The 25,677-nt window shown below is 33.9% G+C and overlaps 1 long non-coding RNA gene across 11 annotated transcripts; it reads right to left on the bottom strand.

Moving 5' to 3' along the window:
* Positions 1–1,699: 1,699 nt before the first annotated feature.
* On the bottom strand, positions 1,700–25,656 carry LOC122045631. Of its 11 annotated transcripts, XR_006130051.1 has the most exons (19): positions 25,400–25,656; positions 21,865–21,909; positions 17,784–17,916; positions 17,550–17,625; positions 17,378–17,454; positions 12,713–14,679; positions 12,518–12,610; positions 12,325–12,417; positions 12,121–12,204; positions 11,784–11,845; positions 11,514–11,607; positions 10,775–10,909; positions 8,216–8,360; positions 4,546–4,692; positions 4,276–4,407; positions 4,052–4,118; positions 3,845–3,881; positions 2,308–3,734; positions 1,700–1,774 (listed from the first exon to the last, which is right to left on the bottom strand). It is a non-coding gene; the product is annotated as an uncharacterized LOC122045631 (long non-coding RNA). The 11 variants fall into 11 exon arrangements; XR_006130049.1 differs by having other exon boundaries at positions 3,962–4,407; XR_006130047.1 differs by having other exon boundaries at positions 4,052–4,407.
* Between the last annotated feature and the right edge of the window lie 21 nt (positions 25,657–25,677).

Here is a 25,677-nt window from a genome sequence, read left to right as displayed (position 1 = left end):
TTTATATCTATCACTTTTCACCATTCGATCTATGAGTCTAGACACAAGTTTCTAGTATTCCTCCTAATGAATAATAATATAGAGGAAGACTGGAAAATGAAATAAAATTCAAACAAGAAAAATAAGGATCAGAATTACGAAGCAATTATAAGAATATTCATCTTAAATAGAAAAAAAAAATAAGAAACAAAGGATTAAATATTTCAAAGGGAAAAATAATAATAAAAAAAATGAAATTACCTACTTAGCTTTTGACTCAACAAAAAATATCATGTTTAGAGATAAACAATCAAAGACTGCTCGTTGCACTAACTAGTAGGGAGTGTTATCCAATAATTGCTCTTCATCCTGCTCCAAGTATAAATTGTAAGTCAATAAGAGTAAAGTAACAAATACCAATCTACAATAAAAAGGAAAGCAATGGCAATCAATAGGTAAACCACCAAAATTCCTATCACTAATCTCCTACCTTTCCTAAATGTTTAGCAAGAGCTCTAGTGAAGATTACAACACCTTCCCTCACAATATTCCAAAACCTTTAGCTACACCAGCAAGACCAAAGGCGGCTGCTGCTCTCTATATCTATCACTTTTTAACATTCGATCAATGAGTCTAGACACAAGTGTCTAGTAGACCTCCTAATGAATAATGCCAAAAAATAAGGATAAGAAATGAAAATACATCTTGAACAAGAATTACCAAACAAATATAAGAATATTACCAACAAATTGGTGGCATACATCTTAACTAGGAAAAAAAAAGCAATAAGAAACAAATGATAAAATATTTCAAAGGGAAAAAATAATAATATTGAATACAAAATGAAATTACCTACTTAGCTTTTGACTCAACAAAAAATACATATAGTTATTATTAATGGAGAAAAACAATCAGAGATTACTCGTTGCACTACCTCTGAGGGAGTGTTTGGAACATCCAATAATTGCTCTACAACAACGTGAACTTTTGGATCATCTTGCTCAAAGTATAAATTGTAAGCCAATAAGAGTAAAGTAATAAGCAAATACCAATCTACAATAGAAAGGAAAGCAATGACAATAGGTAAACAACAAAAATTCATATCACTAATCTCATACCTTTGCTAAATGTTTCGCAAGAGCTTCGCTGAAGATCACAACACCTTCCCTCACAATATTCTAAAACCTTTAGCTACACCAGCAAGACCAAAGGCTACACCACGACTCTCTCCATATCTATCACTTTTCATCATTCGATCTATGAGTCTAGACACAAGTGTCTCACAATCTTCCTAATAAATAATAATGCAGAGGAAGACTAGAAAATGAAAATACATGTCGAACAAGAAAAATAAGGATAAGAATTACCAAACAATTATAATAACCAACAAAGTGGTGAAATACATCTTAAATAGAAAAAAAAAAGCAATAAAAAACAAAGGATTAAATATTTCAAAGGGAAAAATAATAATATTGCACAAAATTACCTACTTGTTTAGATGCCATTAATGATGATAAACAATCTGAGACTGCACTGCCTCTGAGGGAGTGTTTAGAACATCCAGTAATTGCTCTTCAACAATGTGGACTTTCGGATCATCTTGCTCAAAGTATAAATTATAAGCCAATAAGAGTAATGTATTAGAAAATACCAATCTATAATAGATAGGAAAGTAATCACAATAGGTAAACCACCAAAATTCCTATCATTAATCTCATAACTTTGCTAAATGTTTTGCAAGAGATCAAGTGACAACACCTTCCCTCACAATATCATACTTGTCTTCATCAGATGCCTAATGGCAAAGAAGCAACACATAGTTAGTGGTTCTTGATGACAAACATTTGTATTATTAGGTTTAAAATAAAGAGATCGTGAATTTAACAAATGATCAATTAGTTAAAATGAGAGCACCAAAGGTTATTATTGTATAGCCTTGGCAGACTTAGTCAATCAAGGGTTAGCTACATAAACATTACATATCTCATCTAATGATTTAGATATCTACCAAGTGAACAAGAAATAACTGATGCAAAAGCTATAAGCATAGTTTATGTGCACATTAAATTGTGAGGAAAAAGATTCACCCACGTTCTCTGGATCATGCAAAGCAATTCAAATAGTTGTTGTGTCAAAGCATCAATCCAAAGCACATGGCCAAGGATAGAAGGAATGCATTTTATAGAGGTCAAGCAGGCAAATCACACATGCAGATCATTAGCATAAACTCCATAAAGGGCCTAAATTACATAGAAAAATTAGTAACAAAAGGAATAAAAAATCAATGTATAAGTGTAATTTTAAGTAACAAAAGAACAATTTACTCACTTTGTTGGCCAATCGATCAGCTTGGATACCTAGGCATAACTCATTCAACAATGGCTCAATTGGTGGCTGATAAGCCTGAAATAACACCAAGGACATGAAAAAGAACCTGGAAAATCCATGAATAGTCAACAAGAGACAAGAAAATTAGAATATAAAATGGTTGATCATCACTACAAAACCAAGATATCATACGCGACCAAGGATCCATGGCCTAGGGAGTGCAATATAGGATCCAAATGCATATATAGTATGTGAAGTAAGTCATCGTGAAGTGCAATCAAATCATCTTAGGATAAAGCAGAATATGCTCAATTACCTAGCAGAAATGGAGCAATTAAAAAGAATAACTAGCAACAAGTAAAGTTGGATGATAACTAAATTTAGATAGAAATATAACAAAAATATATAGGTAAATGTATCTACGGGCGGTCCAACTTTACATCACACTGACAGAACATTAACTATTTGCTCAAAAATACCCAATGAAGGGCCTTTGGGAACTTGACCTTCAGCAGTTGGGGTAAGCTCCAAGACTACATGTACATCTTTTGCATAAATTAAATACAAAGCGGCAGCTATCTCGTGTGCCCAGCAAAAAAGAGTTGGGGCTATCTCCAACGATTGAGTGCTATAATGGATCAACGTATTTCACCAACAACACATTGTTTGAGGATGAGAAATAAAATGGCCAAACTAATAAATCTCTATTGCAACAATGTTTAGCTGATCAAGACGTTGAATGCACCTCAAGCCAAGACGAGTGAGATATCGCCAACAGTTCTTCCACTCACATAAGTGAGAGTGAATATCTAATTAAATGCTTTTGAATAAACACCGGCTATGGCACCACTTGTCATCTACTTTTCCTACAATTGTGTCAATAATCCATCATCCATCTTGTCACCATTTTCCAGTTTGAGTTCATGAGTGATTAAAGAATAACCAATATGATTGTAATCTTCTGGACTCAAATAAAAGTACTGAAAGCCACGTTCTGGGCTTACCTCATCAGACCACCCATCCTTAAAGCAAGATTTTATTTCTTCAGCTGCTCCAATCCTAGCACCAGAATTTGCAGCCAAATAAATTAGAGGGAGCTTTTTATCACATGCTAAATTGGTCACTGCATAATGCATCTTCCTTTGGACCAAATGAACCAACTCTGAAAGTGAGGTCGTTTGCCACAAACTATGAGGTGCATCTTCCTTCCATTAGGGAATTCTAGTGTAGACATCTCCATTAACCAGGTTATCATACCATATCGAGAACAAAGGACCAGCTCACAGTGACAAAAGGAGAATTCCAATCTCCATGATTGTTGGTAAATGCCAACTCTCTGTCACTTTAATGAGATTTATATTATTGTTCGCCCTAATGTTACATGATGTGTATGATTCCCACAACTGTCTAAGTGTTGTCTTGAATGCCTGAATAAATGGTAAACACATCTTTACAAAGATCTAATAGGGATGTAAATTTAACATATGATTCTGCATAAGCTACTTTCTTTCTTATGAGAATTTGAAGGGAAACTTACCAATGGAAAATCATAGCAGTAAGTTGTGTTATTCTTCCTGCATTAAAACGTCTTTTATTAATGCATGGATATTAAGCTTTTAATGGGATGACATGGATGATAGGACCGCGCACATACATGCTAGAATGGTAAACCATTTCATGAGATTTTGTATCTTCCACTTCTCTATAAATCTAAATTGGAAGTATTTAACCGCAGATAAAATACCTATTTTCAAAAAGCTTTGAAACTATTCTATCATCTAATCTGGTCTTTGCATATTGGATGTCTCCACCTACAACAAATGATCAATTGCATAATAAAAAATAAAAATTATTGAAAACAATATGAAATTAAAGATAAACTCCAACTGATAATTATAATGAAAATGAAAAATTAGTGAACAAGTTGTAAAGAAAAATCTATTGGGAGAAAATATGGTAACAACTAACAAATAGTAGAAAATAGGTGAGAAGTATCATATCAGAAGTTCCCAGTGTAGTATAGCCGTGGATAGGAAGTGTTGTCATCATGAAGTGCGTGCAATAAGTCTTCTTGGGAGAAAACAGAATATGCTCGATTACCTAGCAAAAATGAAGCAATTAAAAAGAATAGCTAGCAACCTAAATTGGATGATAACTAAATTTAGACAGAAATATATTGAAATATAAAGGTAAACGAATATATTGGAAGTTGTCCAATTTTACATGACACTAACATACCATTAACTATTTGCTCAAAAATACCCAATGAAGGGTCTTTGGAAACTTGACCTTCAGCATGTATGTCTTTTGCAGAAATACACAGCAGCTATCTTGTGTGCCCAACTCAAATGTTCATGAGTGCAGTAATGTATCAATGTATTTCATCTGCAGCATATTGTTTGTGGATGAGAAATAAAATGGCCCAACCAAATTTGTGTTGCAACAAATGTTTAGCTAGTAACAATAAAACACAATCACTAAGGACCATTAATTCAATTAATAGATTATGATAAACAATAACTTCTACAGTACCTATAAAGAATCTTGAAATACGAAGGCAAAAGAAAAAAATACATATTCGATGACTGACCAATGTAGGTAGCTAGCCATAAGTAAATATTATATGAGCAATAATAGCCATCTGATCAAGAGTCCAAAGCATAACTGAGAGATTTTTCTAAATAAGCTTAATCCTATGATGGATACCAATCAAAAAAGGTACGTATAATATATCTTGCACCCATATCTACAAATAAAAACATTTTACGAATATAGTTCTTTATAGAAATAAAAAAGGACAAAGTCAAATAATCTCCCAACAGAATAAAGGAGTTTGATCCCTTGGTCGAGAGGATGATAACTAAAAAACTAAGAATACCAGAAGTCTCATAATGTCTCAATAGAGCATATCAATAATGTTCCAGCCGGGGAGAGGAGCTCAATCACTATAACAGGAGGATAATAACCAGAAAGCCAAGAATACCAAAAGTCCAATAATGTCCCGACCGAGGAAAGGAATTCGATCCCTTGGTCGGGAGGATGACAACTATAAAACCAAGAATATCAAAAGTCCAATAATGTCCCAGCTAAGGAGAGGAGCTCAATCACTATGACAGGAGGATAATAATCAGAAAGTTAAGAATACCAGAAGTCCAATAATGTCCCGACCGAGGAAAGGAATTTGATCCCTTGGTCAGGAGGATGACAACTAAAAACCAAGAATACCAGAAGTCCAATAATGTCCCAACAGGGCATATCAATACTGTCCCAGCCGAGAAGAGGAGCTCAATCACTATAACAGGAGGATAATAACGAGAAAGCCAAGAATACAGAAGTCTAATAATGTCCCAACCGAGGAAAGGAGTTTGATCCTTTAGTCGGGAGAATGATAACCAGAAAGCCAAGAGGAGGATAATAATCAAGAATACCAGAAGTCCAATAATGTCCCGACCAAGGAAAGGAATTCGATCCCTTGGTCGGGGGGATGACAACTAAAAACCAAGAATACCAGAAGTCCAATAATGCCCAATATGGCATATCAATAATGTCCCAGTCGAGAAGAGGAGCTCAATCACTATAACAGGAGGATAATAACGAGGAAGCCAAGAATACTAGAAGTCTAATATAATCTCCCAACCAAGGAAAGGAGTTTGATCCTTTAGTCGGGAGAATGATAACCAGAAAGCCAAGAATACCAGCAGTCCAATAATGTCCGAACCGAGAAAAGGAATTTGATCCCTTGGTCGGGAGGATGACAACTAGAAAACCAAGAATACCAGAAGTCCAATAGTGTCCCAATAGAGCATATCAATAATGTCCCAGCCGGAGGAGAGCTCAATCACTATAATAGGAGGACAATAATGTCCCAACCGAGGAAAGGAGTTTGATCCCTTAGTCGGGAAGATGATAACAAGAAAGCCAAAAATACCAAAAGGCCAATAATGTCCCAACCGAGAAAAGGAGTTTGATCCCTTGGTTAGGAGGATGACAACTAGAAAACCAAGAATATCAGAAGTCCAAAAATGTCCGAATAGAGCATATCAATAATGTCCCGGCCGGGAGAGGAGCTCAATCACTATATCGGGAGGATAATAACCAGAAAACCAAGAATACCTCCAAAAATGTCACGACCGAGTAGATAAATTTTTTTTTAGACAACTAGAAAACTAAGAATACCAGAAGTCCAATAATGACCCAATAGAGCATATCAATAATGTCCCGGCCGAAGAGGAGCTCAATCACTATAATAGGAGGACAATAATGTCCCAACCGAGGAAAGGAGTTTGATCCCTTAGTCGGGAAGATGATAACAAAAAAGCCAAGAATACCAGAAGTTCAATAATGTCTCAACCGAAGAAAGGAGTTTGATCCCTTGGTCAGGAGGACGACAACTAGAAAACCAAGAATATCAAAAGTCCAATAATGTCCCAATAAAGAATATCAATAATGTCCCTACCGGGAGAGGAGCTCAATCACTATATCGGGAGGATGATAACCATAAAACCAAGAATACTAGAAGTCCAAAAATGTCACGACCGAGTAGATAAATTAGGTATAATATTAAAAATTCCGATAAGACTAGGAGACAAGTCACATCTGGGATAGAATACTAATAAGATTAGAAAACCAATCCACTAGGGGATATTTGTGAAAAGAGACTAGCCCATAATTCCAATCCCACCCAGAGATAGTAAGTGAAAAAACCAATAAGATACAAAAAACAAATGTTGTTGAGGGTTATTAGTAAGATCAGAAAACCAATCCCCTAGGGAGAATATTAATAAGATGTGGATAAGATTATAAAATTAATCCTACTCGGGGTGCAAACCAATACAATCAGAAAAACCAATCCCGCAAGGGAATATTAATAAGATCATAAAAGCAATTCCGATAGGGAATAACTTAGAAGTCAAATAAGATAAGAAATCCAATCCGCATTATAAGATACTATAGCTTGGAGGTTGTTATTCTCAAATAAATAGAGATTCTACTATAGGCAATTATTAGTAGAGACTCATATACTTCAACCAACATGGAATATTGTAGGTTAACATGGTTTTTGGCTTAATCAAATTGCTTCATTAATATATAATCTATATCCCCTATACAACAACAATCAAGCCTTATTGGCAGGGTCGGCTAATCAAAATCCTCTATGGAACTAAATATTCCCCTCTTATATGTAAATGATAGAAGTCAGATGCAAATAGTTCAAAATACATACAATAATAAATAATGCAATTAATACAAACCAATAGCATTTTTCAGCATGAATTCTCACTAAGTCTATGCTAGCCATATATAACAATGCAATACATACACTTAATTTGCAAATCAATTAAGCCCATTGCCAAAATTAAGATAGCACCACTAATTCTCCTTCATATAAAAAATAATAAATTCAGAATGTATACACCAACCATCATGTGTCTACATTTGTTGATCCGTTTAAAAGTTCAAATAGATGATTGATTGAACATATAATCAAAAACCAATCAACGTATGATCCATTTCAAAAAGAGCAACAAGGACTAACAAAACCTATATTGTATTGGTAAACTATTAACATAAGCAATTAGTGATCAAAGCTTAATCAAAATAGCCAAGAGTGAACTTAATCGACTCATGATTATAAATTGTTTCATTGAAATTAGCACAAGCCTGTTCCTGGTTAGATTGATCCTCGTAATCAAATAGAAAGCACATATGAAAATAACTATTGTAAGAAGAACCTTAGAGGACTCATTCTGAATTTCTAAACTCACTTTCTATATTTCAAACCAATAAAGACCAGAAACATATGAGACCAAAAGAAGGTGAAATCATAATTAATTAAGCTAAAGAACCAACTATAGAAATGTCAAAGCAACTATTATAAAAGCAATCAGAAACGAGAGCAAAAAAAAACCTGGATGCAAATGGCAGCTCTGTGCTCCTTGATGTACATATATTTCTGCAGACCAAGGAAACCATGAATACTAAATTGGAGTACGACAACAACTGAATGAATATACATGAAGCCATCCCCGAACATGCAAAAAATTCTGGCCAACCTAAGAAAAACAAAGAAATGTCATGCAATTTGATATCTCAATAAAATTATGCTATGCACACAAGGAATCAATATATATAAAGAATTGCAACCCAAGAGAATAATAAAGTAGAAAAAATTATATAATCAAAAAGTGGAACTAATGTTATCACACTAACTCACATCTATCCAATAAAATTTAAAAATTATATCCGCAACATGGATCGACTACTTCATTAGTGACTACCACAATGCTCGTACTCTACAAAGAAGTTTGTAAATATTCCTTGGACCTTGGAAAAAAATAATAATTAGCTTTTAAAAAAGCCAATTTCTTCAAAACACTTCAGATTAAAAAAAAGTAAACATTTGATGGCCCGCAAAAGCTTCCACAATGCTATTTAGACTTAGAACTATGCATTTTATTGAAAAAGAATTTCTGCAAAGCACCTATTGTAATTGCAGCAATTGCAACAACTCTAGTGACAAAAAACTCTATGACTAACGAAAGTTTTGAAGTGGTTCTAAATTATCTTTGCAACATTTTCCAAAACCCCATTTCTCCGTGCATCTAAAGTGCAATCTAACCAGCTCTACGAATTATTTTAGGCTCGCCAAGCAGGAAAAGACAAATACTTCTTGTAAGCTCATAAGATATATGACCTCAAAATTAACAACCGTAAATACATCAACACAATTGTTACATATTTTTACTTACAGTGGCTTCGAACAAATCTTGCAAAACATGAAAGAGGACGAGTTAAAAGAAAATTAACTAAGAACTTTACCTACTAGTGATATGTGATTAACTTTCAAGATAAAAATTATTTTTTAGAAAAGATAATCACATGATGGCTGAGTGTCAATGGGAATGATGTTAAATACGTAGGTACAAGAACAATTCAAAGTTTAGAAGATATGTTATACTTGACCCAAGGACTAACTTCCAAGAGAATGTGAAGGGCATTAATCCTCCAATGCTATAAGAATAGGCAAAAGTAGTATTACGATACTACTGAAGCACTTATTGCACCTATTTAGTTAGGGAAAAGTATGAACATAGATCATGATCAAGAAAAAAAATGAGATTTTTGACATGTCAAACCCTCAAAATCACAAGAAGGTTGGATATGAAATGGAATGAAGTTCTCTCGGTTCACTATTAGCAGCACCAAATGACTCATTTGCAATGTGTAGCCAAATACTGATCTTGTACGGTCAATTCCAACTACAAACAGCAAATACTTTTAAAGTGTACTGTATACTTTTAAAGTGTATGATACACAACTAATAACACAAAAAGAGAATTGAAAGTAATAGCCTACAAAAAATTAAGAGAGATGGACTAAAAGGGAAATTGTCCATAAGGAGCATGATACTCAGTTGAAGACAAGGAAATTCTTTTATAAAAAAAACTGAAATGCCCATCTAAATTTACCTACATAAAAGAGTTGACAAGGAACATATCTGGACAACATTATTGCAAAAGAAAAACTTCAATATTATGCTGAAGATAAACGACCATGCTCATAACCTTGGTTTATTGTGTATTAACCAAGATCTTCCTAGCACTCTGGATGTCACTCAAGCTACAAAGGTCCCCGAATTGACTACATATGTAACAAGCTTGGTGCATATGATTTATATACACAAGCTTGAGGGGGAGTGTTAGAATAATTATAGGGGTATTTTTGTCTTTTGGTGTATATCTTCTTTCCTATATAACGGCCTAACTCGTGGTTCCCAAGAGACGAGATTTTAGGTTTTATTTTCAACAGGTATGATCCAAGGACAAGCGATGATTATAATGTTAATCAAGCTACTTTCTATATTCCTAATTTGACTCTTGTCAAGTTTTTGGCGAGATATATTTTATGGAACCTCTAGGTGAACACTTGAAGGAACCAAAAAATAATATGCTTTAAGGTGATAGGTGACTAAAGCAGGCTACTTTCATGTAGTTATATATTTAAGTCAAAGACAATTCAATATAACAGAAAATAAAAGTAAAATGTATCTGAATAATAGATTGCAATAAATTTGGAAGTAAAATGTATAAATAACTTGCATTAAATTACTACTCTAATGAAACTGAATATAAGTAGTCAAAAGAATTCTGAGAATTCAAAGAGGCCAAAGAAAAACTATGATAAACAAAATCAACAATATCGACCTTTGTTAACTGAAAAACATCAAAGCACAACGTTCTTCAGAATACATAGGCCACTCCCATTTATTTTTGTGCAATAGCTGGAGCTAAAATCAAAAGACTTGCAATAACTAATGCAAGATTTACCTAATGCAATCATGGAAACAATTAGAAAAAAATACAAATTTCAATGTGGCTTCTTTATAGATTTAAGGGAAAGTCAGTCAGCCATTTAAACTACATACATTTGCATAGACCTTTATGCAAAAGAGGGCTCTTCTTCTGACCTCACTTAAGTCATCTTGAGAAGCTAAGATAAGTGACTGCACGAGCTGTGAATATACATTTCCTTCCTTTCCAACTTGAAACCAGAGTAATCTTTTGATTGTTCTGGTTGCGGTTTAACAAATTGGGAACTATTTCTGCACACAAAAATAAATGAATGACGTTAGAATTGCATAGCTAAAATGGTACATAAACCAATAGTCATCTTTCAAGGCATCTTTGAGAGTATCAATAAAAGATAGAAAACTTCGGTGCAGTGTGGATGAATTGTGCCAAGAGATAGATTTAGTCAAACCCATAAGTACTTGTAGTCGAACCATTATCTTCTAGGTACTGAGAATAAATAAGATTATACGACAATGCCTCAATGCAATGTACAATTATTATTTCATTTCTTCTAGTATGATAATAGGACTTAAGCACTCCATACCAACAAAATTTCAAGCCCAACATACGTGAACAGGAAACAATGATCAAAAGAATCAAAAGTATATGGTCTAGTCTTTCCCAATTTAATTGGGTCCTTCCAAACAAGTATATGGAAGAAGAAAAATAGCAAAAAAAAAAAAATAGTAGCATTGATGGAAATTCAATTTAACAAATCATCCTACACAATATTGTATCATTTAGGCAAATTTTTTCTTAACTACTTTGGCAAGTTATTTTAGATAGATCATATGGTCAGTTTGAAATTTATTCTCAAGAATATTTAAAGCCATGAATTTTGTTTTACAAACTCACTTTGAAATATTTTTTTCATATGTGAGAGCAATTAATTCGCCAAACTCCAAAGCATCTTGTTCTCTCACATTTCAACTAATCCATTAATTAGCCCCTGAAAAGTCATACAGAACCGTAATTGAATGATTTTGAATCGCAAAAGGCTAAAAATCTCAAAGAAAACAAAACTTAACCATAACAGGATACACTTTATAATTAGTAAAACAAGAATTGAATTACATAATTCATTTTTCAACATATTGGGGGATGTGGAAAATCTGAAGAAGTCACCTGCAAAAATATAGGCAACAAAGGGTGAGAATGCAAAGTCCAGGAATATGATCTGGTCCTCCCTGCAACAGAATTACAATTGTATGTTACCATACAAGACACAAACAAAATACCACAACTCTGTTGGTATCCTTCGTTGGAAAAAAGAGATCTCTTTCTTTTTCTAAGCTCTTTATCTCAAGCAGTAGAGAGAGCATCTCGGATAGCATGAATGAAGAAAGGACATAGCAAACACATTTGATGCGTGCAAGTGTGAATCTGACACCTCAGAACTTTCTATCACTCCATTTTAATGATAGATGCTTGCCAAGAAATAGCTAGTTTCTTCATTGTTTACCTCAAAATCTACAAGAGGTTACTTCATGGCTACCAATTCCACTGGACCAAAACTGGGCAACATTCAACTCCATTGCAAAACCACCTTTAACAGGAAAAGCAAATGATTTATCTTAGGCCTCTCCAAAGGACATATCTGTTAAGGAGCATATCAAATAAAGTGCAAGTTCACAATATCATAAGATGTTAGCAAAGCACATTGTACCGGAATTGTATCAAATCTTGAAGCTCTCATTGATTGTTGCCGGAACCCATGTAGCTCCAAGAGGCACCTCAATGAACCTTCTTTCGATATGACCTATCATTTTAAGAGTACAACGGAGATACATATTTGTTAAGGAGCATATCAAATAAAGTGCAAGTTCAATATCATAAGATGTTAGCAAAGCACATTGTACCTGAATTGTATCAAATCTTGAAGCTCTCATTGATTATTGCCGGAACCCATGTAGCTCCAAGAGGCACCTCAATGAACCTTCTTTCGATATGACCTATCATTTTAAGAGTACAACGGAGATACATATTTGTTAAGGAGCATATCAAATAAAGTGCAAGTTCACAATATCATAAGATGTTAGCAAAGCACATTGTACCTGAATTTTGTATCAAATCTTGAAGCTCTCATTGATTGTTGTCAGAACCCATGTAGCTCCAAGAGGCACCTCAATGAACCTTCTTTCGATATGACCTATCATTTTAAGAGTACAACAGAGATACATATGAATCCAAAAAATTGACACTCATTTAGCAACTGCTCATGAGCAAAACTAACATAAACTAAATTTACAATCTAGCAATAAAGAAAATGAAAACGGGTGAACAAGTTGTAAAGAAAAATCTGTTGGGAGAAAATATGGTAACAACGAACTAATACTAGAAAATAGGTCAAAAGTATCATATCAAAAGTTCCTAGGTGTAGTAGTCGTGGAGGCTCAGAAGTAGAAAGTGCAGTCATTGTGCATGCAATCTTCTGGGAATAAAACAGAACCTGCTCGATTACCTAGCATAAATGAAGTAATTAAAAAGAATAAGCTAGCAACAAGTAAAGTTGGATGATAACTAAATTTAGATAGAAATAAACCGGAAATTTAAAGGTAAGCCAATCTGCTAGAGGTGGTCCAACTTTACATGACACTAACAGACCACTAGATTTGTTCAAAAATACCCCTACGAAGGGCCTTTGGGAATTTGACCTACCTTCCATACATGATGGCAAAAGGCGAATACGCTCGCCCCCAGCGCCCTCGCTAACCCATCCCAGGGCTAACACGAAGGAGGTAAATCACAGGCGGGACCTACCTTTCCATACATGGTTACTTATACCATTGTTGGCAATGCAAGGGTGATGTGAGCAAATTATCAGCTGGAAATATGAACCATCGAAAGAGGAAATAGCTGCAGTTGCAATAAGAAGAAAACATCTCACTAACAGTTAAACAGATAGTAGATTTGTACCTCATACCAACTCTGTGTGTCATTGACCACGCATGCATCATCTTAGGAAGTTAATTGGCATAAGAAGTTTGGAATAAACTTGATATAGCACCAAAAGTGAAAAAACAAACACTAGAAACTTAGGCAATGAAAACAAACCAAAAGGTGTCCATATGCCTAGAAGAGAAACACAAAGAGCAAAGTCTCAATCAAAGAAGCCTAAACCTTGTATGACTCCGACTAGAGTATAAGCATCAAATAGCATGAATATAAGTATTAAATGCATCACAATATAAAGTGGCGACTTGGGGTTAAGCAGATCTAGGTGTCCATATGCCCCAACCATACAAAGTAAGTCATTTAAGTTTTGGAGGAACTAAGGCAACAACCTAGTAGATCACAATTGACCATAAGTTACAAAGAGCACATAGATTTAGTAAGGAACACAAACATTTACATAAACTTCAATTGTGAAATTTTCTCAATAACTAAAGACAACCAACACCTATATTTTCAAGAAGAAGATTTACCAACAAAATTTCCAAAGAAGAGCCAATTTTGCATAAGCAACCTTCCGAACATTCCAACTGGGTTGATAAATTAGACAAACTAGCAATTACAGCACAAATCAAAAGCCACTACTAAGTAAAGAGATTAGAGAGAATAAAATCATCAAAAAATACAAAAGGCTGTTACAAGAATTTTGAGACCCTAGAAAAATTAAACCACTGAATCATTCCCCTAACTAGTTTCCACAAAATATAAAAAATAAAAAATAAACATGAACAACCCTTTTCATAAAACATAACAAATAATGTTAAAAAAACTTTGAAAATGTTCCACAAGCAAAACCTCAAGTCTTATCAATGACTTGTTGGGCCTGTCCCCATAAACACGTTAAAATTCCTTATCAGATAAGTGCTAAAATCTAGTGTAGATACAAAAAAATTACAATATCACATATATCAAGCAAATTGTTTATATGCAACATGTATAGAAATCTTAACTTCCAAAAAAAGCAAGCTCCCAAATTACAAAAGAGCATTAGTGATCAGGATAGCCATTACAGAGTTTAAAACTACCAACGCAACATGAAAATAGCTTCATGCATCTATCCACTGCAAGACTGCAATCACAAAAGTAAAACAATCAGATACACCACATTTGTACAATATATTAGATTTGTTGAACAATCAAATCTAGGTAAAATTATTCAACAAAGTAACTGTTTCACTAAGCAAAGTAAAAAAAAATTTATTGTGATTCAAATTTAAAGTTGAATTGATCAATATCTAAAAGTAAAACAATCAGATACACCACATTTGTACAATATATTAGATTTGTTGAACAATCAAATCTAGGTAAAATTATTCAACAAAGTAACTGTTTCACTAAGCAAAGTAAAAAAAAATTATTGTGATTCAAATTTAAAGTTGAATTGATCAATATCTAAAAGGTCATCCAAAATATCTAAAGAAGTCAAGATGTAAATAAAAAGAAATTATGAAAAGGATATTATTTAAAGGTAACTAAGTAATATAAATTATTAATTAAAGAATATATTAATTGGTCGCCAAAAGGAAAAGGGTCAATTGACAATTTGTTTTGTTGAATAAAATCAACATTTTTGTAAAGAAGCAAGCTATGAAGAAATATTAAGAATGTCTTCAACTAGCTTAACAAATTGATATTATAATTATTCTTTAAAATACTTAATTTTTCTATTTTACAAAGAACAATATAACTGCAAATCAGTGTAAACTTAAAAGAGAAAAAAACTTGTAGTAAAAATGCAATTGATTCCATTATTACGGCTATATAAAATAGAGCAACAATCAAGCAAAAAAAACAGCATGAAAAAGTAGAATGCCTCAAAAATATATGCAAGACTAGAATGGAATTAAAGTGTTTAAACAAGTGGTGAAGATGTTGAGTCAACACAAGCATAGCCCCAACTTTGGCAACTCCTTAAATAGTACTCAAACACCTTAAAAATATTTATAAGAAAAAAAAACAAATATTTATAAACATAAACACAATTACAACAACTAAGACAAGAAAATGTTAAGACAAATAATGATTTTTAACTTATTAGGTATAACACTAGACACAGTCAACGTGCAAGAAAGCAAACACCAAATCAGATTATTTCTATATAATACCATCCTAATAAATAAAATAAAATTCCTAAAGTAACACCAAGATAAACTTCTAACTTATAAGAAACTTTCGGAATTATAGCATGAATTATAGAAAAAGAGAATTACGACACTTTTTATATTAAGTTGTTGGCCCTCATGTTTTTATCCTAATTATGCAAAAGTCACTAGTTTAAAAGACACACAAAATAATTCATTCCTTATTAAATATGTTCTGCTTATAAGTGGTAAAAAGGAAGATGTCTTGATTAACAGTCCATTAAAAGAGAAAAAGTGAAAGTTCATGAAATCATAAGAAGTTTTTTCTATTTTGGAAGTGAACTTCTGCCAATCAAAAAAGGTACATATCACATATCTTGCACCAAATCTCAAAATAAAAACATTTTACGAATATAACTCTTTATAGAAATAAAAAAGGAGAAAGTACAAGAATAAGAAAACATGTATCTCTATTGATGCCCAAACGAAAGGCAATGCCGCTTCATAATTTCAACAACTTATGTCTTTTGCAAGAATTCAACAACTAAAGTAGAGATTCCAGTCCTAGAATATCAAAATTTATGATAAGGTAAAAATTAGAATGCCCGAGATATCTGAATACTAATTATAATCTGACTGAGTAAAGGAGGTCATGAAGATGATAAATATAAGAATGCCTAGAATACCCGAATATCAACTATAATCCAACTGAAGATAATAAGCATAAGAATGCCCAGCATACAGCAATACCAATTATCATCGAAGTGGGGAGAGTAGCTCGATCCCACGACCAAAAATAAATAATGCCCAAAATACCTGAATAACAATTATAATTCGATTCGAAAAGAGGAGCTCGATCACTCAATCAGGAGGATAATGATAAGAATACAAAGAAATCCAAAGAAAGCTGAGAATATCCGGATGTCCGTTCCACCCCAACGGCAAAGAGGGGATTTAGGAAGACTAAAGAAGCCAATAGAATGGCCACGAATGTCACAAACAATAAAAATTCCAATCGGGGAGAGGAAATCGGAGGGTAATAAGGAAAAGGCAAGAATACCCCGAGAAAACCATGAATACCAAAAGTTCTAGAAGTCCCATCATAATCCAACAGGGAGAGGAGTTCAATTCTTCGGTCAGGAGGATAATAAGAAGAAGAAGAAGAAGATCTAGGATCCACAAGAATGCCAAGACTGCCATGAATATCCGAAATCCATTCATGTCCAAGAGAGGAACTCGATCCTTCGGTTGGGAAAGTAATAAGAAGACCATAAATACCAGAAGTAGTATCTATCCCGATTGGGGAGAGCAACATGATCCTTTGGTCAATAGGGTAATAAGGAAAAGACCAAGATACCCCTGAATACAATGAATACTAGAAGTGCCAGAAGTCCCGTCAATTCCTATCAAGGGAGGAGTTTGATCCTTTGGTCTAGAGGACTAAGAGCATCATTGTCAACTTTGAATACCAAACAATTATACTACCAAGCTTGATTTTTCCATCAATAGTAGTTGAGAAAATAAATTGCATGAAGAGAAAAAGTGAATTCGTGTGATAGTTAAACTAATTAAGAAAACTTGACTATGAAAATAAATAAAATGACAAAAAGAAACAAGAAAAAACATCAAAGATCAAAACATTAGATACCAACAACCTACCCTTTCGACTTCAAAGAAATGAATTACCTTATCAAATTTCAAGAAAAACAGAAGAACATTCGCCAATCATCTACATGTAAGCAAGTGGAAACAAGAATCCAAACCTAGAATGAAAGAGCATGTTGTCATTATAAATCTTAGCAGTTATTTACAATTTGACAAAGTTTACTAATTGACTGATATGTCCAAAATAAAATACCTATTTTCAAAAAGCTTTGAAATTATTCTATCATCTAATCTGGTCATGTATGACTTTGCATATTGGATGTCTCCACCTACACCAAATGATCAATTGCATAATAAAAAATAAAAATTATTCAAAACAATATGAAATTAAAGATAAACTCCAAGTGATAATTATAATGAAAATGAAAAAATTAGTGAACAAGTTGTAAAGAAAAATCTATTGGGAGAAAATATGGTAACAACTAACAAATAGTAGAAAATAGGTGAGAAGTATCATATCAGAAGTTCCCAGGTGTAGTATAGCCGTGGATAGGAAGTGTTGTCATCATGAAGTGCGTGCAATAAGTCTTCTTGGGAGAAAACAGAATATGCTCGATTACCTAGCAAAAATGAAGCAATTAAAAAGAATAGCTAGCAACCTAAATTGGATGATAACTAAATTTAGACAGAAATATATTGAAATATAAAGGTAAACGAATATATTGGAAGTTGTCCAATTTTACATGACACTTACAGACCATTAACTATTTGCTCAAAAATACCCAATGAAGGGTCTTTGGAAACTTGACCTTTAGCATGTATGTCTTTTGCAGAAATACACATCAGCTATCTTGTGTGCCCAATTAGAAAGAGGGGCTAGACAATAAGTAAGATTTAGCATAGTCTCAAACGTTCATGAGTGCAGTAATGTTATTTCATCTGCAGCATATTGTTTGTGGATGAGAAATAAAATGGCCCAACCAAATCTGGGTTGCAACAAATGTTTAGCTTGTAACAATAAAACACAATCACTAAGGATCATTAATTCAATTAATAGATTATGATAAACAATAACTTCTACAGTACCTATAAAGAATCTTGAAATACGAAGGCAAAAAAAAAAATACATATTCGATGACTGACCAATGTAGGTAGCTAGCCATAAGTAAATATTATATGAGCAATAGCCATCTGATCAAGAGTCCAAAGCATAACTGAGAGATTTTTCTGAATAAGCTTAATCCTATGATGGATACTAATCAAAAAAGGTACGTATAAGATATCTTGCACCCATATCTAAAAATAAAAATATTTTACGAATATAGTTCTTTATAGAAATAAAAAAGGGCAAAGTCAAATAATCTCCCAACCGAATAAAGGAGTTTGATCCCTTGGTCGAGAGGATGACAACTAAAAAACTAAGAATACCAGAAGTCTCATAATGTCCCAATAGAGCATATCAATAATGTTTTAGCCGGGGAGAGGAGCTCAATTACTATAACAGGAGGATAATAACCAGAAAGCTAAGAATACCAGAAGTCCAATAATGTCCCGACCGAGGAAAGGAATTCGATCCCTTTGTCGAGAGGATGACAACTAGAAAACCAAGAATATCAAAAGTCCAATAATGTACCAGCTAAGGAGAGGAGCTCAATCACGATAACAGGAGGATAATAATCATAAAGTCAAGAATACCAGAAGTCCAATAATGTCCCGACCGAGGAAAGGAATTTGATCCCTTGGTCGGGAGGATGACAACTAAAAACCAAGAATACCATAAGTCCAATAATGTCCCAACAGGGCATATCAATACTGTCCCAGCCGAGAAGAGGAGCTCAATCACTATAACAAGAGGATAATAACGAGAAAGCCAAGAATACAGAAGTCTAATAATGTCCCCACCGAGGAAAGGAGTTTGATCCTTTAGTCGGGAGAATGATAACCAGAAAGCCAAGAGGAGGATAATAATCAAGAATACCAGAAGTCCAATAATGTCCCGACCAAGGAAAGGAATTCGATCCCTTGGTCGGGAGGATGACAACTAAAAACCAAGAATACCAGAAGTCCAATAATGTCCCAATATGGCATATCAATAATGTTCCAGTCGAGAAGAGGAGCTCAATCACTATAATAGGAGGATAATAACGAGAAAGCCAAGAATACCAAAAGTCTAATAATGTCCCAACCAAGGAAAGGAGTTTGATCCTTTAGTCGGGAGAATGATAACCAGAAAGCCAAGAATACTAGAAGTCCAATAATGTCCGGACCGAGGAAAGGAATTTGATCCCTTGGTCGGGAGGATGACAACTAGAAAATCAAGAATACCAGAAGTCCAATAGTGTCCCAATAGAGCATATCAATAATGTCCCAGCCAGAGAGGAGCTCAATCACTATAATAGGAGGACAATAATGTCCCAACCGAGGAAAGGAGTTTGATCCCTTAGTCGGGAAGATGATAACAAGGAAGCCAAGAATACCAAAAGGCCAATAATGTCCCAACCGAGGAAAGGAGTTTGATCCTTTGGTTAGGAGGATGACAAGTAGAAAACCAAGAATATCAGAAGTCCAAAAATGTCCCAGCCTGGAGAGGAGCTCAATCACTATATCGGGAGGATGATAACCAAAAAACCAAGAATACCAGAAATCCAAAAATGTCACGACCGAGTAGATAGATTTTTTTTTAGACAACTAGAAAACCAAGAATACCAGAAGTCCAATAATGTCCCAATAGAGCATATCAATAATGTCCCGCCCGAAGAGGAGCTCAATCACTATAATAGGAGGACAATAATGTCCCAACCGAGAAAAGGAGTTTGATCCCTTAGTCGGGAAGATGATAACAAAAAAGCCAAGAATACCAGAAGTCCAATAATGTCCCAACCGAAGAAAGGAGTTTGATCCCTTGGTCAGGAGGACGACGACTAGAAAACCAAGAATATCAAAAGTCCAATAATGTCCCAATAAAGCATATCAATAATGTCCCGACCGGGAGAAGAGCTCAATCACTATATCTGGAGGATGATAACCATAAACACAAGAATACCAGAAGTCCAAAAATGTCACGACCGAGTAGATAATTTAGGTATAATATTAAAAATTCTGATAAGACTAGGAGACAAGTCACGTCTGGGATAGAATACTAATAAGATTAGAAAACCAATCCACTAGGGGATATTTGTGAAAAGAGACTAGCCCATGCCTGGGGATACGTCGAAGATATAAGAAAACCAAGATCACCTAACAATATCGAGAAGTCTAATAGGATAATAATTCCAATCCCACCCAGAGATAGTAAGTGAAAAAACCAATAAGATCTAAAAAACAAATGTTGTTGAGGGTTATTAGTAAGATCAGAAAACCAATCCCCTAGGAGAATATTAATAAGATATGGATAAGATTATAAAATTAATCCTACTCGGGGTGCAAACCAATACAATCAAAAAAAACAATCCCGTAAGGAAATATTAATAAGATCAGAAAAGCAATTCCGATAGGGAATAACTTAGAAGTCAAATAAGATAAGAAATCCAATCCGCATTATAAGATACTATAGCTTGGAGGTTGTTATTCTCAAATAAATAGAGATTCTACTATAGGCAATTATTAGTAGAGACTCCTATACTTCAACCAACATGGAATATTGTAGGTTAACATGGTTTTTGGCTTAATCAAATTGCTTCATTAATATATAATCTATATCCCCTATACAACAACAATCAAGCCTTATTGGCAGGGTCGGCTAATCAAAATCCTCTATGGAACTAAATATTCCCCTCTTATATGTAAATGATAGAAGTCAGATGTAAACAGTTCAAAATACATACAATAATAAATAATGCAATTAATACAAACCAATAGCATTTTTCAGCATGAATTCTCACTAAGTCTATTGATCCATGCTAGCCATATATAACAATGCAATACATACACTTAATTTGCAAATCAATTAAGCCCATTGCTAAAATTAAGATAGCTCATAGCACCACTAATTCTCCTTCACAATCAATAGCAGAAAAATTAATAAATTCGGAATGTATACACCAACCATCATGTGTCTACATTTGTTGAGCCATTTAAAAGTTCAAATAGATGTGATTGATTGAACGTATAATCAAAAATAAATCAACATATATCCATTTCAAAATGAACAACCAACGAGGACTAACAAAAACCTATATTGTATTAGTAAACTTTTAATAAAGCACAAGCCTGATCATATAGCTGATAATATCAAAGCTTAATCAAAATAGCCAAGAGTGAACTTAATCGACTCCTGATCATATAGCTGATAAAAAATTGTTTCATTGAAATTAGCACAAGCCTGTTCCTGGTTAGATTGATCCTCGTAATCAAATAGAAAGCACATATGAAAATAACTATTGTAAGAAGAACCTTAGAGGACTCATTCTGAATTTCTAAACTCACTTTCTATATTTCAAACTAATAAAGACCAGAAACATATGAGACCAAAAGAAGGTGAAATCATAATTAATTAAGCTAAAGAACCAACTATAGAAATGTCAAAGCAACTATTATAAAAGCAATCAGAAACGAGAGCAAAAAAAAACCTGGATGCAAATGGCAGCTCTGTGCTCCTTGATGTACATATATTTCTGCAGACCAAGGAAACAATGAATACTAAATTGGAGTACGACAACAACTGAATGAATATACATGAAGCCATCCCCGAACATGCAAAAAATTGTGGCCAACCTAAGAAAAACAAAGAAATGTCATGCAATTTGATATCTTAATAAAATTATGCTATGCACATAAGGAATCAATATATATAAAGAATTGCAACCCAAGAGAATAAAGTAGAAAAAATTATATAATCAAAAAGTGGAACTAATGTTATCACACTAATTCACATCTATCCAATAAAATTTAAAAATTATATCCGCAACATGGATCGACTACTTCATTAGTGACTACCACAATGCTCGTACTCTACAAAGAAGTTTGTAAATATTCCTTGGACCTTGGAAAAAAATAGCTTATAAAAAAGCCAATTTCTTCAAAACACTTCAGATTAAAAAAAAGTAAACATTTGATGGCCCGCAAAAGCTTCCACAATGCCATTTTGACTTAGAACTATGCATTTTATTGAAAAAGAATTTCTGCAAAGTACCTATTGTAATTGCAGCAATTGCAACAACTCTAGTGACAAAAAACTCTGTGACTAACGAAAGTTTTGAAGTGGTTCTAAATTATCTTTGCAACATTTTCCAAAACCCCATTTCTCCGTGCATCTAAAGTGCAATCTAACCAGCTCTACGAATTATTTTAGGCTCGCCAAGCAGGAAAAGACAAATACTTCTTGTAAGCTCATAAAGATATATGGCCTCAAATTTAACAACCGTAAAGACATCAACACATTGTTACATATTTTTACTTACAGTGGCTTCGAACAAATCATGCAAAACATGAAAGAGGACGAGTTAAAAGAAAATTAACTAAGAACTTTACCTACTAGTTACATGTGATTAACTTTCAAGATAAAAATTATTTTTTAGAAAAGATAATCACATGATGGCTGAGTGTCAATGGGAATGATGTTAAATACGTAGGTACAAGAACAATTCAAAGTTTAGAAGATATGTTATACTTGACCCAAGGACTAACTTCCAAGAGAATGTGAAGGGCATTAATCCTCCAATGCTATAAGAATAGGCAAAAGTAGTATTACGATACTGAAGCACTTATTGCACCTATTTAGTTAGGGAAAAGTATGAACATAGATCATGATCAAGAAAAAAAATGAGATTTTTGACATGTCAAACCCTCAAAATCACAAGAAGGTTGGATAATGAAATGGAATGAAGTTCTCTTGGTTTACTATTAGCAGCACCAAATGACTCATTTGCAATGTGAAGCCAAAAACTGATCATGTACGGTCAATTCCAACTACAAACAGCAAATACTTTTAAAGTGTACTGTATACTTTTAAAGTGTATGATACACAACTAATAACACAAAAAGAGAATTGAAAGTAATAGCCTACAAAAAATTAACAGAGATGGACTAAAAGGGAAATTGTCCATAAGGAGCATGATACTCAGTTGAAGACAAGGAAATTCTTTTATAAAAAACTGAAATGCCCATCTAAATTTACCTACATAAAAGAGTTGACAAGGAACATATCTGGACAACATTATTGCAAAAGAAAAACTTCAATATTATGCTGAAGATAAACGACCATGCTCATAACCTTGGTTTATTGTGTATTAACCAAGATCTTCCTAGCACTCTGGATGTCACTCAAGCTACAAAGGTTGTTTTCCTTGCAACATTATGTAGAAAAAGGAAATTTTCTTGATAAATAAAATAAAATGCAACTCTGGAAAATCAAAATTACTCAACAGAGTCATGTCATGGAAATTCCAATACCAAGAATTTGCAAAGACGCAAAACATCAAAGAATTGCAAGCATCCATAGCAGTAACCCAAGATCTTGTACATAACTAGGTCTCATATGGGCCTTCAACTATCCATGGACAGGAACAAGGAAAATGAAGTTGGTTTCAATTTGTCTAATTGAAATAAAAATGAAAGGAATGCATCCAAAAGTCATACCTTGCTATACAACTCAGGCTTCTATCAAAGAAACAGAATTATCTGGACCAGATCATTGAATGATTCATTTACCACCCTTCCTTTCGTGGAGAGAAAGAAAGTACAATGGTATTTTGTTGCTTTATATATTTATCTCTTTGAAAATATAGAAATCCTAAAATTCCTTTCTAATATGACAAACTAACATTATCGGATATGATGAAAGTAAAGGGAGTATTCATGGAGGCAGAGCATGGACCTATCACAAACAACCTCAAAGAGCTGAATTGCACCTAAGTTGCCTTAGACAACTTAGGCTAAGATTCTCAGTTCCATTAAATTAATAGGATGTCATAAGATCAAATGGAAAAGAAATCTTGAAAGGGGAAAATAAAATGTTTAAGTGTGCATACAAATTACTTACTACAAAAAATATTTTCAAGAAACTAAATGTCGAAGAATGTTATTAAGCTAACCCACATGTGTGTTGATTCAGACTAGAACTTTAAATTATACCTAACATTCTGTAATAAAATTTCTTATGACAACTGAACATCACAAACTGAGAAAGGAAATTTTTTCCCTTTTTCTTCAAGAGCAGCTTATACCTTAGAGATCATCTTGGTGTTCTGAGTTATCAAAGTTTAACACCATCATGTTGTGGTAAGTTATAAAAGGTATTATCTGTGAATGTATCTAGAAACCAAAAAAAATAAAAACTCTACTAAAGTAAATTTAACACACATTATTAAGAGCCTTCCACAATAATTTTAAATGGAAGCATCTGGGTATATATAACTTAACCCACCCACTCACACTAGGGATTATCACCAAGTTACGGCTCTCTAAAAAGTTTTTTTTATACAATTCAAATATTTAGATTTGGAAAATTCAACAAGAAATATTCACATAATGTATTGTCACTCAGTCTTTGCTCTCATTACCAAACATATAGCAAAATTGATAAGACAAGCTGTCTTGATTGAACGATTCCTCACCAGTCTTTGTTGTACCACATAATGTGAGCAACAACAAAGCAGAGAAAGTGAGTAAAAATGCATTTAAGAGAAATCCAGGCATTATAGATCCGAAAAAAATTACCACAGCACAAAAGATACCTGCAATAACCAAACCCATACGTTCTAAGTCAAAGAAACAAACACAAGCATAAGTTGGGAACCTAGTAAAATTACATCAACTTGTGTGACAAAAGTTACATTAACTCGCAGAAAATAACCTGAATTTCATAGGTAAAGAAGCAATAAAACAAACGTTACATTAACTCGCAGAAAATAACATGAATTTCAAAGGTAAAGAAGCGATAAAACAAAGTGAATGTTTGCACAAATGGCTCTAGTACCCAGTACAAACCAAGAAAAGGAAACAAAACCAAAACGAAATCAGACAAAGAAATTATGAGATTTCACTACAATAAGCAGCCAATCACAATACTAGGGCATGGAACAAAAATGCCCAAATCCCACAAACACGAAGCAAAATTTCTGGCATCGGAAAAAAAAACAGGGAGCAGGAAGCGGGATTGGATACCTTGCCCCCGGTGCCCATCACACCTCGCGTCGCTGAAGCTCCTCTTCACGCAACGAGTCGAGCGGAAGGGAGGAACCCCGAAAATTGGAAAATGGGCCGGCAGAAGGGGAGGAGGCGAGGAAGCGGGGCGGACGGAGTAGAAACCGAGGAGAAAACCCGACGCAAGGAGAAGCCCGACTCAACCTCTTCTTTCCCCTTCGACTCCGTGTGGCGAGGAAAGGGGTGATGTGGGAGACGGAGCAAAGCGATGACCTGCCTCTCACGCAACGGCATTATAG

Source organism: Zingiber officinale, chromosome 2B, assembly GCF_018446385.1.
Source record: "Zingiber officinale cultivar Zhangliang chromosome 2B, Zo_v1.1, whole genome shotgun sequence".
NCBI lineage: Eukaryota > Viridiplantae > Streptophyta > Magnoliopsida > Zingiberales > Zingiberaceae > Zingiber > Zingiber officinale.
This window is presented reverse-complemented; position numbering and strand designations above follow the sequence as displayed.